Source organism: Dermochelys coriacea, chromosome 1 (assembly GCF_009764565.3).
Source record: "Dermochelys coriacea isolate rDerCor1 chromosome 1, rDerCor1.pri.v4, whole genome shotgun sequence".
Taxonomy (NCBI): domain Eukaryota; kingdom Metazoa; phylum Chordata; order Testudines; family Dermochelyidae; genus Dermochelys; species Dermochelys coriacea.
The window spans coordinates 44,573,443-44,586,422 of record NC_050068.2 but is presented as its reverse complement, the minus strand read 5'-3'; the positions used below and the strand labels follow the sequence as shown (position 1 = coordinate 44,586,422).

General features: G+C 43.7%; 1 protein-coding gene across 1 annotated transcript in view; it reads left to right on the top strand.

The window, feature by feature from the left end:
- Positions 1-57: 57 nt before the first annotated feature.
- USP12 (ubiquitin specific peptidase 12) overlaps positions 58-12,980 on the top strand; it is a 119,336-nt gene continuing 106,413 nt past the window's right edge. The window contains exon 1 of the mRNA XM_043504331.1: positions 58-272. The gene's annotated coding sequence lies outside the window, so the exon portion shown is untranslated. The remainder of the gene's footprint in view (positions 273-12,980) is intronic.

The following is a 12,980-nucleotide window of genomic DNA, read 5'->3' as shown; positions in this document are numbered from 1 at the left end:
CTTTGGAGGGCCACGTGACGTGACGTGGCGGAACGGTGGGGGGGGGGCTAGTCTCCGTCCGTCGTTTGTCCCGCGGGCGGGGCGAGCTTGTTGCGTTGCCGTTGGACTCTGGCCGTTCTAGCCGGCGCGGGAGAAAGCAGCGGCCTGGCGCCGCCCCGTGCGGGTGGTTCGTTATTAGCGTGTGTTTGAGAGTCAGGGCAGGCGTTGCGCCCTGTTCACCTTGTCGGGGGGGGGCTCCTGTGAGTTCTGTCACCCCGCGGGAAAGCCTCGATGTAAATAATCCAATTTAATCAACTTTTCCATTTTATCTCTTTCGGATCTTTAAAGTGTGTTCTCGTTAGTTGATATAACCGTGCAAATGTATTGATTTACAACTCAATAGCGCCTTTACATGAGGTCTGGTATGTCGTTTTGTTAGCGAGAAGGGTACACTCGATGCATTTACTTAAGTAATTGTAGAGCTTAATAGTTGCAGATTGACAGGTTTCAGAGTAGCAGCCGTGTTAGTCTGTATTCGCAAAAAGAAAAGGAGGACTTGTGGCACCTTAGAGACTAACACATTTATTAGAGGATAAGCTTTCGTGAGCGACAGCTCACTTCACCCTCTGTTTTTTCCACCAAATGCATCCGATGAAGCGAGCTGTAGCTCACGAAAGCTTATGCTCTAATAAATTTGTTAGTCTCTAAGGTGCCACAAGTACTCCTTTTCTAGTTGCAGATTGTTATTCATTGTATTTTTTTTTAATATGTTAGAGAATGGTAAATGATATTGCTTAGTTACTAGATAATTAACTTTTTGCTCAGGAGTTGTGTCAAGCTGCATTAGGATGGTAACTGAATTTAATTAAATACACAAAACAGCATGTAAAACTCATGTGCCTTTTTTTTAAAAAAAAAAAACAACCTTAAATGTTTTGGATAAAGTTTTCTCTTATCGAGACATGTTTCATATTTACAGGTAAAAGACTTATTAAACAGAGGGATTAACTGTAGTCAGAAGGATTATTTCAGGTTAGCCTGGGAAAATTTTCAAATATGCCAAAGTGAAAGTGACTGGAATTTAAGTTTGCACTTGCCTATGGGCTTGTCTATGCTATTGCCCTGCTTCTTGCTTCAGTGTAGACATTCACAATAGCAATGGGAGGGGTTCTCCAATCAGTAACTAATCTACCTCTCCAAGAGGTAAAAAGAAAAGGAGTACCGGTGGCACCTTAGAGACTAACAAATTTATTAGAGCATAAGCTTTCGTGAGCTACAGCTCACTTCATCGGATGCATTTGGTGGAAAAAACAGAGGAGAGATTTATATACACACACAGAGAACATGAAACAATGGGTCCAAGAGGTAATAAGTAGGTCAGCAGAAGAATTTTGTCAACCTCATGCTATCTACACCAGAAATGAGATCAGTTTAACTATGTTGTGTATTTTTCAACTTCTGAGCAACATAGCTGGGTTGATTTAACTTGTGAATGTAGATCCTGGCCTAAATCTTGCAAATGAGACAGTCTGCTAAATTATTAAGCTGTTCTTCAAACTTTAAAAACTAGTAGATTTCATCCCCTCTAACTGTGTTTTTATCATAGACTAGAAGAGTAAGGGAATGTCTACACTATGAAATTAGGTTGATCTTATAGAAGTCAATTTTTAGAAATCTATTTTATGCAGTCTATTGTGTATGTCCCCACTAAGTGCATTAAGTTGGTGGAGTGCGTCCTCAATACCATGGCTAGCGTCGACTCTTAGCTTTCTACAGTGCAATGCTCTATTCCACAGTTCCTCCAGTCTCTGCTGCCCATTGGAATTCTGGGTTAAGCTCCCAATGCCTGATGGGACAAAAACATTCACAGGTGGTTTTGGGTACCTGTTGGCAGTCTCCCCTCCCTTCCTCCCTCAGTCTGCAGTTGCTTTCACTATCATTTTGTGCCTTTTTTCCTGGGTTACCTGTGCAGATGCCATAGCATGGAACCCGCTCAGCTCACCGCTGCTGTTGCTAGCAGTGTAAACACCTCATGCATTATACTGCAATATGTGCAGTACCTGGCTAAGAGACGGCAACACGAGGAAGATTGTGAGGAAGACATAGACACAGATGTTCCTGTAAGCATAGGATGGGGCAATTGGGACATCATGGTGGTAGTAGGGCTGGTTGATATAGTGGAACGCTGATTCTGGGACCCGTAAACAAGCACAGACTGGTGGGACCGCATAGTCTTGCGGGTATGGGATGATTCCCAGTGTCTGTGAAACTTTTGCATGTGCAAAGCTACTTTGTAGCTTTCTTTCTTTCTTTCTTTCTTTCTTTGTACAAAGAAACTCTGAGTTGCTTTCCCCTGCCCTGAAGCGCAGAAATATCAAGATGAGAGCTGCCCTGACAGTTGAGAAGCGAGTGGTAATAGCCCTGTGGAACCTTGCAACACCTGACTGCTACCAGTCAGTCAGGAATCAATTTGGAGTGGGCAAATCTACTGTGGGGATTGCTGTTTCAAGTAGCCAATGCAATCATTGATGTTCTGTATCAAGGGTAGCGACTCTGGGAAGTGTGCAGGTCATAGTGATTGGCTTTGCTGCAATGGGTTTTCTTAACTGTGGTGGGATGATAGATGGAACCCATATCCCTATCTTTGCACCGGACCACCTTGCCAACCTGTACATAAATCACAAGGGGTACTTCTCAATGGTGCTGCAAGCACTGGTGGATCACAAGGGATGTTTCACCACTATCAACATGGGATGGCTGGGAAAGGTGCATGATGCTTACATCTTTAGGAACTCTGGGCTGTTTGAGCAGCTGCAAGAAGGGACTTACTTCCTTGACCAGAAAATTACCATTGGGGATGTTGAAATGCCAGTAGTTATCCTTGGGGACCCAGCCTACCCCTTGCTCCTGTGGCTCATGAAGCCTTACACAGGCACCCTGGACAGCAGTAAGGAGCAGTTGAACTATAGGCTGAGCAAGTGCAGAAGGGTGAGAGAATGTGCCTTTGGATGTTTAAAAGCTCGCTTGCGCTGTTTGCCGACTAGGTTAGACCTCAGCACAACCAATATTCCCATTGTTATTACTGCTGCTGCTGTGTGCTCCATAATATGAGAGAGTAGGGGGGAAGATGTTTTTGGCATTCAGCTGTGCCCTATCAGTGCAGGAGGACTGCATGAGCTCAGAAAACATGTCATCATGAGTGTGGTTTTTTTGGCTTTCTAATGTGCAATAACCTCAGGGACAGAGGATAGGGGGAGTATAGAAACATTTGCACCTGCAGGGGGATAAAAAAGGAGAGTAAAATTTAAGATGATACATTTGAGAACAAAAGGGAGACTTTCAATGAATCAAGCAATTCACAGCGGACAGCCCATGTGCTTTAGGTACAAGATTGCATTTTGCCTTTTATATTGAGCGCCTGCTGGTATGGTGACACATCACACACAGCTGGTCAACAGAATTCAGTTTCCAAGCAGCCATGGTAAGCCAAAGGGGTACACTGGTTTGGCTTCTAATGCCTTCTAATAACAGGTGGGAATGTTTTCAAACTGCAGCATCCTTCTTTCTCATAGTAAGCAATGCTGTCTGGGTTTGCCATTTAAAAGGAGAGGCTGTGGTTTTCGGGTGGATGTGCAGCATACACCTCCCACCCCCCAATCTGCGTGGCTATTTGGGATAATTCCTTCACTCCTCCCTCTGCTGCGTGGCTATGGGATGATCCCCTTTAGCCAAGCACAAACAACCCAGCATGAATGGAGTCCTTTTACTGTTCCCTTGCAAAAATTCCCCTATTTCAAGCAGGTGACCATGAATGATATCACTCTTCTGAGGCTAACACAGAAAGATAAAGATCAAATGTTGCTTGAATGCAACGAAAACCCAGGACTATCTGCTGCTATGCTTTGTGCTGCAATGATTCCAGACTACTTGCTAGATGTGGTAAAGTGGAGGATGAAATAAGACAGCCCTCCCCAGAAACCTTCTGCAAAGGCTTTGAGTACCTCCAGTAGAGCATTATGGAGATGTCCCTGGAGGATTCCCACTCCATCCCCAGATACATTAACAGTCTTTTCCAGTAGCTGTACTGGCTGTGAATGCATCCCAAGTCTTCAGGGCAAGTCATAGAATATCAGGGTTGGAAGGGACCTCAGGAGATCATCTAGTCCAACCCCCTGCTCAAAGCAGGGCCAATCCCCAATGTTTGCCCTAGATCCCTAAATGGCCCCCTCAAGCATTGAGCTCACAATCCTAGGTTTAGCAGACCCATGCTCAAACCACTGAGCTATCCCTCCCTGCGAACATTAAACACTGTTGCTTTTAAACCCTGTACTGTAGTTACAAATGTGCACTCACTAGAGGTGCCTTCTCTGTCTTCAGGTTCGGGGATCCTGCCTTGGGAGGGTATTGGCTCCAGCGTGATGAAAAGGTCCTGGCTGCCGGGGAGAACAGCTTCACTGCTTACAGGCTATGCATTCTCCTCCTCCTCATCCACAAAATCCTCCTCCATGTTGCAGGAGACTCCCCCCTTGCAGGTGTCCATGGACAGTGGGGGGTAGTAGTAGGGGCCCCCCCCAGAATGCCATGTAGCTGATCATAGAAGTGGCATGTGTGGGGCTCTGACCCAGAGTGACCATTTGCCTCCTTTGTCTTTTGGTAGGCTTGCCTGAGCTCCTTGAGTTTCACACGGCACTGCTGTGTGTCCCTGCTGTAGCCTCTCTCCATCATGCCCTGTGAGATTGACATATATTAGCATTTCTTCTTTTTGATCAGAGTTCTGCCTGCACAGATTCTTCTCCCCATACAGCAATCAGATCTAGTGTCTCCCGTTTGCTCCATGCTGGAGCTTGTTTGCAATTCTGGGGGGGGACTGCATGATCACCTGTGCTGCTGAGCTTGCCATGCTGACCAACAGGAAATGAAATTCAAAAGTTCCCGGGGCTTTTCCTGTGTACCTGTGTACAAATTTAACTTTGTAGGCAGGAAAGCATTCTTTCTTCAGTGTCTCTTGAAGTGCTTTCCAGATTTAAACAGCATCAGCAATACAGTAGCAATCTCTCCAAAGTTTGTCTAAGGCTATAAAAAGAGGTTTCGTTATATTTAGCATATCTTCTATGTTTCTCTTTAGTCCAATGTTGAATACTTTGGCTCATAGGCACTGATTCCGTGGCTTGAGCACCCATGGGGGGGGGGAAATAGTGGGTGCTTGGCATCCACTGGCAGCCCTGCTGATCAGTTCCTCCTCCTCCCTCCTACCCGCCAGTAATCAGCTGTTCAGTGGTGTGCAGGAGGCATGGGCGGGGAGGGGGAGGAAGAGGCATAGCAAGGGAAGGGTGCTCAGGGGAGGGGACGGAGCAGATATGGGAAGAGGCAGGGCTGGGCTTTGGGGGAAGGGGTGGAGTGGGAGTGAGGCTGGAAGTGAAGCAGGGGTTGAGCACCCGAGGGAAACCAGAAGGTCTGTGTCTCTGCTTTGGCTACAATAGTTCCATCTACAGGCTGTCCTTGATTTTACAATGTTTGACTTATGAGGAACGGCACTTATGACATTTCTGAATTGACACACTGATTTGACTTATGACAGTTGGTTTAGACTTTACAATGCTTGGTCCCACAATGGAGTGGATTGCGGTTCTGAATTACGACTTACAGTGCAATTTTGCAGAACCAATTGTATTGTAAGTTTGAGGACTGCCTGTATTTTATCAGATCAGGCCAGTCAACTGCTGAATTCCATTGTACATCTTGAGGAAGAATTAGTCTGGATCCTCCTGCTGTCTTCAGGGAAGCTGAAGCAAAGTGATTGTTATGGCGGCATTTTACAATTTCAACATTTTTCCTTTATCCCTGGGGTTGCACTTAAGTCTTTGGTTAAAACATTCATCAAATGAGCACTTACCCATATGTTGCAAGTTTCAGGTTCCCCTTCATTATCTCCTAGAGTTCTTCTCATTTTTACTACATTTGCAGCTTTGCCTGTGACAAAGCTATGTACTTGACACTTGAATTTTTGTTCGTGTTTTGTTATAGCTTTTACTGCTACTTCTTAAAAGTAGTATAAAAGAATACTTAAAAGTATGAGCATTTTCTGATGTATCAATTTTCTGTAAGATAAACAACCCAATCTTCTGTTGTCACAGAAGCAGATATTACTGGATCATAGTGTACATTGCACTACGTATCAAGACACAGATTAATGGATTTCCTGTCAATGGCTTTTTTTTTTGCGCACACTGTTCAATTTCCTTCTCTTACATGGTATCTAGCAACCTTCCAGCAGTGTCCACTCTGCTGGGTGGAGTGTAGCCTGTGTCAATGAAATGTTTGTTCTGAACAAGATGAAATGGGAAATTTGTTGCATAAATGATCCAAGCAATCTTTTCATCTTTAGAGTCTTGTAGGAATTTGCTGGTCCTGATACTCATCTGTGGTTTTACTGGATAAAGAAGAAAGTCTGTTAGAAAATTACCTGTATCGAAAAACAAACACTGATGTATGTTAGTTGCAGCGGTGCCTGTTGTACCAACAGATAGCTCTGAAGTTGTAGACATTGTAGATGATGGCTGTTCAGAACTCCTTATGTCTAAGCTGGACTCAAACAAAATGGTTAAAAAAAGTCACTGACAGTTACTCAGTATACTGCTTTAAAAAAAATTGTTAATGAAATATTCCTCCTGTTGCAGCTGTTTTTACCACTATTTAAATGACTTATTCTAAACCTAGTTTTATAGGAAAAAATAATTATAAGGATTATCTATTTAAACCCTTGTCTGTAGTGTCATACCAAACAGATTGTAAACAAAATCACTTTTTAAATGTACAAGTTCATAAATGCCTAATTTTTAGTTTTACACAGGAAATCTTCACCTCGTATGTTTGATAATATTTAGCAATAAAAAATAATCTGAGTATTTATCTAACAAAATACACCAATTATATTTTGATCACAAACATTTTGTCATAAGTAATCCACCCAAAACACAAATGTATGACAATAATCTGTTGTCATTTAGTAGCATAGTAAAACATGATAGGTAGTCCATAAGAAAGGTGCAAAAATAAGTTTACTAACCAGTTGATTCAAATTGTTTAAACATGGCCACATAATCTTCAAATTCATTGCTTTTGGAGGAGCATTTGTCATAATGCTGCTTCATAATGACAGCTATGCCTTGCATCTCTTTGTTGCACTGTTCACATTTGGCATATGTTCCTATTTTTACCCATAGATATAGGAGTTTCTTGAAAACATTCCCAAATAGGGTTTTTCTTAAAACCTGTAGCCTGGCTCTCTTCTCCCCCCCCCCCCCCCCCCAGGCCACAATTCCCAGGTGTTGAAATCAACATTAGAGACTAAACTCTGAAAAGTGTTCTCTTCTTCCCACAGTGTCCTGTTTTGACATCAGAGTTGCTCCTTTCTGGTTGCACACTCCTTCTCCCTTGTTACATGACTGTCCCGGCTAGTCTCAGAAAAACAAAAACAAACAGTCCAAGACTTCTGGTCATGTCACCCACATGACTTTTGCATTGCAGTAGTTTATTTGTTTGGAGACAAAGGGAGGCAGCTGAGGAATTAATGGATTTCTATTTGTGTTTATCCCTGCACACACAAGGAGACAGAGCAAGACCATTTACTTTAAGTTCCCGGAAGCAAGGGCTGGTAGATACTCTCCCAGATCATAGAAAAATACTGATCTGTACAGTAAGTTTCCATGGTGGCTGGAGCCAAAAATATTCATAATTTGAGAACTGAGCCAATCAAAGCTCAGGTAGGGAGAAGTTATAAAAATAGGAGTATGAGACTTCCCAGGTGGCTCAGTGGGTGATCCTGATGAGATGTGATGCTGTTTCTTGGAGTCAGAGGCCAGGTCCCAATGCCTATGATGACTTTGCCAGTCTGTTGCTTCCAGTAGCTAGGGGTGACCACCTTTGTTAGATGGAAGTAAGGGAAAACCACATGAAAAATAAGGGACAATGCTTTATTTTAAGGGAAACACCATTTCCCTTAGCATATCATGTATTTCCTCTCCAGTGTACATTTCTACTGCCCTCAAGTATTAAATGGAAGTTTGATACTTATGTTTAAATGCTTTTATCAGTCTTAATACATGTCAATACATCTTAAAATGACAGACAGGTGGTCACTCTGAGGGACAAATCAATAAAATAAGGGATGGGTGGCCTCTCTATCAGTCGCACAACCCTTGGGTCCTCCACAGAATCAAGCCCTTAATACAGTAAAATGTCCTATTCTGCCATATTTATAAACCTTGACAAATTCTGAATTCCTTACCCTCCCAAGTGAAACAAAACTAGGAGTGCTCATAATAAGGGAAGGAAAGGAGGGGATTGAAGTGGGGCCAATTATCAATGGGGATATGAGTCACCATATCACTGCTTTCACCCTAAAGTTTCTACATTTAGAACCTTGATATAATCTTTAGTGACTATACTTTCTTCCACTTTTGGGTACATCACAGTCGTGATTGCTTCACAAACCTCTGTCACAACAACCCACACGGTTGACTTTGCAACTCCAAATTAATTAGCCATTTTTAGTTATTGGATTGGCTACAAGCATTGTTTTGGTGTGAGATCTAAGGTACAAATTGCCCTCAGTACGTGACTGATCCTTTGGGATTAGAAGTAACCTGAATATTACTGAGATGGTTGCCTTATAACAAATCAATAAGAACAGCCATACTGGATCAGACTAAAGGTCCGTTTAGCCCAGGATCCTGTCTTCCAACAGTGACCAGTGCCAGTTGCTTCCAAGGGATTGAACAGAACAAGTAATCAAGTTATCCATGCCCTGCGGCCCATCCCAGCTTCTGGCAAACAGAGGCTAGGGATACCATCCCTGCCCATCTTGGCTAATAGCCACTGATGGACCTATCCTCCATGAATTTATCTAGTTCTTTTTTGAACTCTGTTGTAGTCTTTGCCAGAGGATGTTGTGAAGGCCAAGAATTCCACAGGTTGACTGTAGATTGTGTGAAGAAATACTTCCTTTTGTTTGTTTTAAATCAGATGCCTCTTAATTTCATTTGGTGACCCCTAATTCGTGTGTTATGATAAGGAGTAAATAACACTTCCTTATTTACTTTCTCTACATCAGTCATGATTTTATAGACCTCTATCATATCCCCCCTTAGCCATCTGTTTTCCAAGCTGAAAAGTCCCAGTCCGTCAAGGCTGATTTCCCCACTCTGGCACTTTGAGTACAGAAGGTGGAGGCCCGCAAAGATTCTAAAAATTAATACTAGCCATTCCAGGCTTTTATTAAACTCCCAAGGTTACAGCTTTTCTCTGACCTTGGATGAGTAGAGATGCTGCCACCACCCAAGTACAAGAAACCCTTTTTAGAACCCAGGAAGGCGCACTTGGGAATTCCTTCCTGTAGCGTACCCTCAAGCCCTTTCACCCCTCCACCTCCCCTAGAGAAGAGCTGAGAAAGAAAACAAAGTAAATCAGCTGTTACCACCCGCTAATTAAACATATGCGCAAACCTCTTAGGACACACAAAAATCCACTCTTGTTTTTAATAATTTTTTTTTAAGAACAAAAAGAAAGGAAATACATTTGGAACTTAGGCTTTTTCCTAGATTTAAAAAAAAAATAATTACAAAAATTAAGCATCGAGATAGCTCTCGAGGTTCATCTTAAAGGTTACAAGCAAAACAAAAGCACCTGGGGTTAGCACAGAGGAGTCCACAAGCCATAAAGAAATGAGAGAAACCTAATTGCGTCTTCCTAGATATTTCCTGATCTACTTACATATCTGGAGTTTCAAATGAGTAGTTTCTAGGTATGATCTGATGATTTTTATACCTGACAAGCTTTTACAGCATAGTTTCAACCCTGTCCCTGCTCTCTGGGAAGACACCAGACAGACAAAGGGAAAGCCCCCCCCCTTTATAAAATTCTAGCCTTCCCATTGGCTCTTTTGGTCAGGTGCCCACTCCCTTCCTTTTACCTATGGACTTTTTAACCTTTTACAGGTAAAGCAATTAGAGATCAGCTACTAATGGATTTAAAAGCTAACTGAATGTCCATAAAAGGGAGCTACCCTCCCACCTTTCATTTATCACTGTCTTGTTAATCTCTCTTCATATGGAAGCTGTTCCATACACCCCTAATCATGGACGGCAGGTATTGTAGGCTCAGGGGAGCCCAAACAGTCTGGCATGCCCGCCCACACTCTGTCCCGAGGCCCACTCAGAGTCTTGCAGTTCCCAGTGCTCTGCCCTGGCCCTGGCTGATTGCAATAAAAAATATTCAGAAGTCCAACAGTAAAAATGACAGGTTTCAGAGTAGCAGCCGTGTTAGTCTGTATTCGCAAAAAGAAAAGGAGTACTTGTGGCAATAAATTTGTTTGTTAGTCTCTAAGGTGTCACAAGTACTCCTTTTAACAGTAAAAATTTAATTGATAAATACTCACAACAAAATAATACACTAGTTATATTTTGATCACAAACATTTTGACGTTCATAAGTAATGCCCTGGGTGGCTGCCTGGCGCACTGGGGCTCGGAGCAATGCGCCCATGCTGCCTGGCCGCCCAGCACTCTGGGGCTGGTCACCTGGTGTATTGGGGGTGCTGTGACTGCACCACTGTGGATGCTGCAGCTGTGCCACCCAGCGCTAGGGCTGGGGGCCAAGGTGGGGCTTCTCTGGGCTCCTGCAGTGGAGGGGGGTTAGATGGGAGATGAGATGGGGTGACATGCCATAGATTTATACAGAGGCAATATGATATTTTCTGTCTTATTATCTATCCCTTTTTAATTATTCCCAACATTGTTACCTTTTTTGACTGTTGCTGCACATTGAGTGGATGTTTTCAGAGAACTATCCACAATGACTCCAAGATCTCTTTCTTAAGTGGTAACAGCTAATTTAGACCGCATCATTTTATATGTATAGTTGGGATTATGTTTTCTAATGTGCATTAATCGACATTGAATTTCATCTGTCATTTTGTAGCCCAGTCACCCAGTTTGGGAGATCCCTTTGTAGCTCTTTTCAGTCTGCTTTGGGCTTAACTATCTTGAGTAGTTTTGTATCAGCAGCAAAATTTGGCCACCTCACTGTTTACCCCTTTTTCCAAATCATTTATGAATACGTTGAATAATACTGGTCCCAGTACAGACCTATGAGGGACACCACTATTTACCTCTCTCCATTCTGTAAATGGACTGTGACATTTACACCTGTAGGGTCAGGGCAGCACAGCCTAGCAGCTAGAGTCCATAGAGCCACCCTTAGGTGCAGGGCAGCATGGCCTAGCAGCCAGAGCCTATGCGGGTGGGGCAGCCACAGTACAGAGGCTCAGGCCCTCCCAACTCCACCAGGCCCCAAATCAGGGCCCTAGCAGTGGCTTAACAACTAGCCACTGACTCAGCAGGGGGGCCCTACCAGAACACACTGAGGTTTCCCAGGTGGGAGGTACCACTTGGTCACCTTTCCTGGGTCACTTTCTACCACAGTCTGAGTTGGGGTCTCCCATGAGACTTCAGAATCTCCATGGTCAGCTGGGCCAGTCACCTCCTGTGGCTCCTCCAGTCACTGGAGATTAAGCAGGCCTAGGAAGGTTCTGATCCCTGGCATAGTCAGGGGCTGTAGCTAGCCCTCCACAGGCACTTCTCAAACAGGTCCATCCCCTACAGCCTCTAGCCCAGAATGAGCTGGGCTTACTTCTTTTATACTGCTAGAGCATCTGGAGCATGGCCAGTCCCACCGGGGAGGCAGGACTTCCGCTGTCAATAATATGGGCTTAACACTGTCTGGGCTAGTGTGAGGTAAGCAGACTCTGTCACACTGACCATTTATTCCTACCCTTTGTTTTCAATCTTTTAACCAGTTACCAATCCATGAGAGGACCTTTCCTCTTATCCTGTGAGAGCTTATTTTGCAATCACAGAATCAAGCTTGCGTGGGGAGCAAGATAGATCCAAATGTCCAAGGGGGCTGTCTGTGACTCCATGGTAAGATTGTTCTAGAGCTTTAGCAGTTCACACTTGTTACTGGTTTGGTAAAATCTAATTATAGATCTGGTTTGGGGTTTCTCCCTTGCTTTTTGACAGTCTGCCCTGAGATTGGCACTCTTGTTTGTAAACCACTCCAAACAGCGTGACACCCACTTTCAGGATTCTAGCTCCCTAGCAGTTTCTTGGGTGGAGACCCATGTGTCTCTCTCTCCTGGCCAGGGTATCTCCAGGCTAAACAGTTCCTTGCCTTCACTGTGTTATTCTCAGCAAAAGACAGGCTACCTAAGCAAGCTTCTCTTGCTTTCTCTTCAGATACTAACAACAGAGTGATTGTCAACAGTTGTAAGTTACCAAGCACCACTTCCTATACAATCCTATTTTAGTCTGAAGGAAAAAGGAAAAAGCACTACAGAGAAAACATTTAAAACAACAAAAGAATCTACACACATGCTAATAAGCATACCAGAGATCACTCAGCCCTAACATGGGGTCTGGTAGGAGCAGTCCTTCATAACCCCACCCTGTAGGTCTGCTTGTGGTTTCAGGATCATTACAGCTTCCTCTCAGAACAAGCATACACATGGCATGTTTAGTCCACCCTTTATATAGTTCAGGGGTTCAGGAATTTCCAGGAGCAGGTAATTAGGAGACAATGGGTCTCTTCCCAGGATATAACTTCAAAAGGCCTCCCAAGTACCTCCTAGGTGCTCTTGCTGAAGTTGAATGTCTTGTTCACCTTGCACCAGAGGTTAATCAGAATTCTGTTGTGTTCCTCTGGATCCAGGATGACTTCTTAGTGCTGGCCATATTAATACATTTGAGGGTTAACTGTGATTCCAGTTGAGCAGTCTCTATGGACATGAAGGGGTAAATGCTAAGCAGCTGCATTTGAACCAGGAAGTTGCTTCTGGTTCCTGGGAAGTGAGTGGGAAGTTTTGGGATGGAAGGACTGGGAACCAAATCCCAGGAAATTGTGATATAATGTTGCTGCACTTGCCAGTCCTGAATCTGGCAACCCAAA